The sequence below is a fragment of the Pseudophryne corroboree genome, chromosome 4 (genome assembly GCF_028390025.1).
Source record: "Pseudophryne corroboree isolate aPseCor3 chromosome 4, aPseCor3.hap2, whole genome shotgun sequence".
NCBI lineage: Eukaryota > Metazoa > Chordata > Amphibia > Anura > Myobatrachidae > Pseudophryne > Pseudophryne corroboree.
This window is the reverse complement of record NC_086447.1, coordinates 12,062,288-12,068,287: the sequence shown is the minus strand read 5'-3', so window position 1 is coordinate 12,068,287 and position 6,000 is coordinate 12,062,288. Positions and strand designations below refer to the sequence as shown.

The 6,000-nt window shown below is 48.2% G+C and overlaps 1 long non-coding RNA gene across 1 annotated transcript in view; it reads left to right on the top strand.

Moving 5' to 3' along the window:
* The first annotated feature begins 523 nt into the window (after positions 1-523).
* LOC134911058 (uncharacterized) overlaps positions 524-6,000 on the top strand; it is a 155,316-nt gene continuing 149,839 nt past the window's right edge. The window contains exon 1 of the long non-coding RNA XR_010176296.1: positions 524-710. This is a non-coding gene — a long non-coding RNA (uncharacterized LOC134911058). The remainder of the gene's footprint in view (positions 711-6,000) is intronic.

Sequence of the window (6,000 nt, the reverse complement as noted above, 5' to 3'; positions counted from 1 at the left end):
TGGGGATATACGTGGGTAGTGGAGAATATGTGTGGTGGGGATATACGTGGGTAGTGGAGAATATGTGTGGTGGGGATATACGTGGGTAGTGGAGAATATGGGTGGTGGTGATATACGTGGGTAGTGGAGAATATGTGTGGTGGGGATATATGTGGGTAGTGGAGAATATGTGTGGTGGGGATATACGTGGGTAGTGGAGAATATGGGTGGTGCGAGTACTTTATATTGCCCCTAGATACACCCTTACCCTATGCTGCTATGGCATTACCTCCGGATGTTTTAGCCTCCTTCAGGTTACTGGATAAACAGGGGCACCTTGTACTGGATTTCCCCCCAATGTTTCTGTAGTAGAGGTCTAGGGCTGGTTATATTTTTAGGAGGGGGGACCTAATCCCCTTTTTTTTTAATTAACCCTTTCTTACCTGCCCAATAATCCTGCTGTGAGAACGGTGATGAGAGTTACACAACGCCTTCCGCTGGCAGGATTCCCTGTTGTGCAGTGTGAGAAGACACGATTGTGAATTAATATAATTAGTGTGTGTCCTGCTCTCTGTTCCTCCTTCCTTGTGTGGCTCCTATAAAGCACCTGGGATGTCTCCTGGGTGTCACACATCTCCAGCACTCAGACATGTCTGCAGTAACCGGCTCCTTCCTGCTACTCCTCCTCTGCTATTTGGGCTCCGTCCCAGCAGCAGAACCAGCGCCTCTAGGTAAGTGACACAACTGCCTGAGTTACACAATAGCGACATGACATCTATACACTGTGACTGACACAACAATAGGTAACTGACACCTGCAGGTATAATATTCTGTATAATGTATCTATATGTGTGCTTTACCAGGGCAAGACAACGCTATATACTGTAGGTATTTCTAGGTGTGTCATCCCGAATGTCCCTGTCACAAACTCTACATCAGCAGAACATCCAGACCTTCAAAAGTCAGATTATTGGAACATGTAGAAATCTCCTGTCTCCATAGCGCTGCATTTCCAGACATTCCAGGACAGTGACCCCAATGGCCTCAGGGCGTATGGGAGGTCACATGTTCCATTAGGGTTACGTGGGGTGATCTGGTAGTATCTGATCTGACACTAAGATGATCTTCCTAATGGGATTCATATATCCAAAAGGATTACATGTAGCTCTCAGTTATGGGCCCTCATTCCGAGTTGGTCGGTCGCAAGGCGAATTTAGCAGAGTTACACACGCTAAGCCGCCGCCTACTGGGAGTGAATCTTAGCTTCTTAAAATTGCGACCGATGTATTCGCAATAATGCGATTACTAACTACTTAGCAGTTTCAGAGTAGCTCCAGACTTACTCTGCCTGTGCGATCAGTTCAGTGCTTGTCGTTCCTGGTTGACGTCACAAACACACCCAGCGTTCGCCCAGGCACTCCCACCGTTTCTCCGGCCACTCCTGCGTTTTTTCCGGAAACGGTAGCGTTTTCAGCCACACGCCCCTGAAACGCCGTGTTTCCGCCCAGTAACACCCATTTCCTGTCAATCACATTACGATCGCCGGAGCGAAGAAAAAGCCGTGAGTAAAAATACTTTCTTCATAGTAAAGTTACTTGGCGCAGTCGCAGTGCGAACATTGCGCATGCGTACTAAGCGGATTTTCACTGCGATGCGATGAAAAATACCGAGCGAACAACTCGGAATGAGGGCCATGGTCCGCTCTTGTAGGTGTCCGATGATCAGATTGTTGTAGCTGTGTCCGGCTGTTTATAGTACACCCTACTTATATATATATATATACACTTTAATATAATATTTCCTAGGTAACACGTTCTATTCTAAGCTTTTAAAACAATTCTTTCATAGAAATTCTGTACAATATACAAGGACCCAATCAAATCGCTTTCATCCTGTTTTTTTTTACCCAATTTTGACATTTTTGGGAATATATATTCAGTAATGCAGAGCCCTAAAATGTGGGCTGAATATCGCTGTATGTTCATTTCCTCTTACATTATAATACATTTTCCCTTACGGTTATTTTACTTTCTCTTATTTGATAGAAACATGGCAGATCACCAGTATATATTATATGTTCATTCACACTGCAGAACATGTATGTTTCACGGTATTTCACTGGATTATTTTTTTTGCACACTTAGGGGGTCATTCTTACCTAATTGCACACTGCAGTTTATCGCAACGGTGCGATCCGGTCAGAACTGCGCATGCGCCCGTGCCGCAATGCACCGGCGCATTTCAGACAGCCGAAGGCCGTCTGGTTGCTATGATTGCCTCTGCCTGACACACAGGCAGAGGCGGGTCGCTGAGTGGGGGGGGGGGGGGGGGGCTGAACGGTGGCTTTTGGCAGCCGTTTCATGTGCGCAGTCTGGACAACGCAGGCGTTGCCGGACTGAACGGGAGATGTCACACACAGCCGCTGCGGGTCGGGGAGCGAAGAGTAGCTCCCGGCCAGCACGCTAAAACTGCGCTGGTCGGGAGTTACTCTTGAAGTGCAAAGACATTGCCGCTGTGCGATGCCTTTACACTTCTGCGGGGGGGGGGGGGAGCCGGCACTGACGTGCGGGGCGTACTAACCTTGTGCTGGGCGTCCCCCCGCATGTCAGTGTGAATGATCGTATTTAGCACAGTTACGATCATCTCGGAATGACCCCTAGTTTCATCTGTTGTTGGAATTGTTGTCACCTTGCACTTTTGTACATGCTGAGTCTTGTATCATATGTAACTCACTGAATATATATATATTACCAGTTTCTATGTATCAGTGTAATCACATTATATACTATATATAGCAGTACGGTACGGAAGGCCACTGCTGTACCTACCTCTGTGTCGTCATTAAGTATACTATCCATTTACATTCTATACCTGTGGTGCATTTTAGTTTTGCAGTTTGCTGACACAGTGACCACCAGTATATATAGCAGTACGGTATGGAAGGCCACTGCTGTACCTACCTCTGTGTCATCAAGTATACTATCCATCCACATTCTATACCTGTGGTGCATTTTAGTTTTGCAGTTTGCTGACACAGTGACCACCAGTATATATAGCAGTACGGTACGGAAGGCCACTGCTGTACCTACCTCTGTGTCGTCATTAAGTAAACTATCCATCTACATTCTATACCTGTGGTGCATTTTAGTTGTGCGCAGTATATATAGTAGTAGGCCATTGCTATTGATATTGGCATATAATTCCACACATTAAAAAATGGAGAACAAAAATGTGGAGGTTAAAATAGGGAAAGATCAAGATCCACTTCCACCTCGTGCTGAAGCTGCTGCCACTAGTCATGGCCGAGACGATGAAATGCCATCAACGTCGTCTGCCAAGGCCGATGCCCAATGTCATAGTAGAGAGCATGTAAAATCCAAAACACAAAAGTTCAGTAAAATGACCCAAAAATCAAAATTGAAAGCGTCTGATGAGAAGCGTAAACTTGCCAATATGCCATTTAGGACACGGAGTGGCAAGGAACGGCTGAGGCCCTGGCCTATGTTCATGGCTAGTGGTTCAGATTCACATGAGGATGGAAGCACTCATCCTCTCGCTAGAAAAATGAAAAGACTTAAGCTGGCAAAAGCACAGCAAAGAACTGTGCGTTCTTCTAAATCACAAATCCCCAAGGAGAGTCCAATTGTGTCGGTTGCGATGCCTGACCTTCCCAACACTGGACGGGAAGAGCTTGCGCCGTCCACCATTTGCACGCCCCCTGCAAGTGCTGGAAGGAGCACCCGCAGTCCAGTTCCTGATAGTCAGATTGAAGATGTCAGTGTTGAAGTACACCAGGATGAGGATATGGGTGTTGCTGGCGCTGGGGAGGAAATTGACAAGGAGGATTCTGATGGTGAGGTGGTTTGTTTAAGTCAGGCACCCGGGGAGACACCTGTTGTCCGTGGGAGGAATATGGCCATTGACATGCCTGGTCAAAATACAAAAAAAATCAGCTCTTCGGTGTGGAATTATTTCAACACAAATGCGGACAACTGGTGTCAAGCCGTGTGTTGCCTTTGTCAAGCTGTAATAAGTAGGGGTAAGGACGTTACCACCTCGGAACATCCTCCCTTATACGTCACCTGCAGCGCATTCATCATAAGTCAGTGACAAGTTCAAAAACTTTGGATGACAGCGGAAGCAGTCACTGACCACTAAATCCCTTCCTCTTGTAACCAAGCTCCTGCAAACCACACCACCAACTCCCTCAGTGTCAATTTCCTCCTTACCCAGGAAAGCCAATAGTCCTGCAGGCCATGTCACTGGCAAGTCTGACGAGTGCTCTCCTGCCTGGGATTCCTCCGATGCATCCTTGAGTGTAACGCCTACTGCTGCTGGCGCTGCTGTTGTTGCTGCTGGGAGTCGATTGTCATCCCAGAGGGGAAGTCGGAAGACCACTTGTACTACTTCCAGTAAGCAATTGACTGTCCAACAGTCCTTTGCGAGGAAGATGAAATATCACAGCAGTCATCCTGCTGCAAAGCAGATAACTGAGGCCTTGCCAGCCTGGGCGGTGAGAAACGTGGTTCCGGTATCCACCAATAATTCAGAGGCAACTAGAGACTTGATTGAGGTACTGTGTCCCCGGTACCAAATACCATCTAGGTTCCATTTCTCTAGGCGGTCGATACCGAAAATGTACACAGACCTCAGAAAAAGAGTCACCAGTGTCCTAAAAAATGCAGTTGTACCCAATGTCCACTTAACCACGGACATGTGGACAAGTGGAGCAGGGCAGACTCAGGACTATATGACTGTGACAGCCCACTGGGTAGATGTATTGCCTCCCGCAGCAAGAACAGCAGCGGCAGCACCAGTAGCAGCATCTCGCAAACGCCAACTCGTTCCTAGGCAGGCTACGCTTTGTATCACCGCTTTCCATAAGAGGCACACAGCTGACAACCTCTTACTGAAACTGAGGAAGATCATCGCAGAATGGCTTACCCCAAATGGACTCTCCTGGGGATTTGTGACATTGGACAACGCCAGCAATATTGTGCGTGCATTACATCTGGGCAAATTCCAGCACGTCCCATGTTTTGCACATACGTTGAATTTGGTGGTGCAGAATTATTTAAAAAACTACAGGGGCGTGCAAGAGATGCTGTCGGTGGCCCGAAGAATTGCGGGCCACTTTCGGCATACAGGCACCGCGTGCCGAAGACTGGAGCACCACCAAACTTTCCTGAACCTGCCCTGCCATCATCTGAAGCAAGAGGTGGTAACGAGGTAGAATTCAACCCTTTATATGCTTCAGAGGATGGAGGAGCAGCAAAAGGCCATTCAAGCCTATACAGCTACCTACGATATAGGCAAAGGAGGTGGAATGCACCTGACTCAAGCGCAGTGGAGAATGACTACCCCTGTACCCGACTCCACACACACTGCCCTCTATACCCAGCACCTCACACACTGCCCCCTGTACCCAGCACTGCACATGTTACATCTGCCCCACCTGCACTACACATGTTACATCTGCTCCACCTGCACTGCACATGTTACATCTGCTCCACCTGCACTGCACATGTTACATCTGCCCCACCTGCACTGCTCATGTTACATCTGCCCCACCTGCACTGCTCATGTTACATCTGCCCCACCAGCACTGCACATGTTACATCTTCCCCACCTACACTGCGCATGTTACATCTGCTCCCCCTGCACTGCACATGTTACATCTGCTCCACCTGCACTGCACATGTTACATCTGCCCCACCTGCACTGCACATGTTACATCTACCCCACCTGCACTGCACATGTTACATCTGCTCCACCTGCACTGCACATGTTACATCTGCCCCCCCTGCACTGCACATGTTACATCTACCCCACCTGCACTGCTCATGTTACATCTGCCCCACCTGCACTGCACATGTTACATCTGCTCCACCTGCACTGCACATGTTACATCTGCCCCCCCTGCACTGCACATGTTACATCTACCCCACCTGCACTGCTCATGTTACATCTGCCCCACCTGCACTGCACACGTTACATCTGCCCCCCTGCACTGCACAAGTT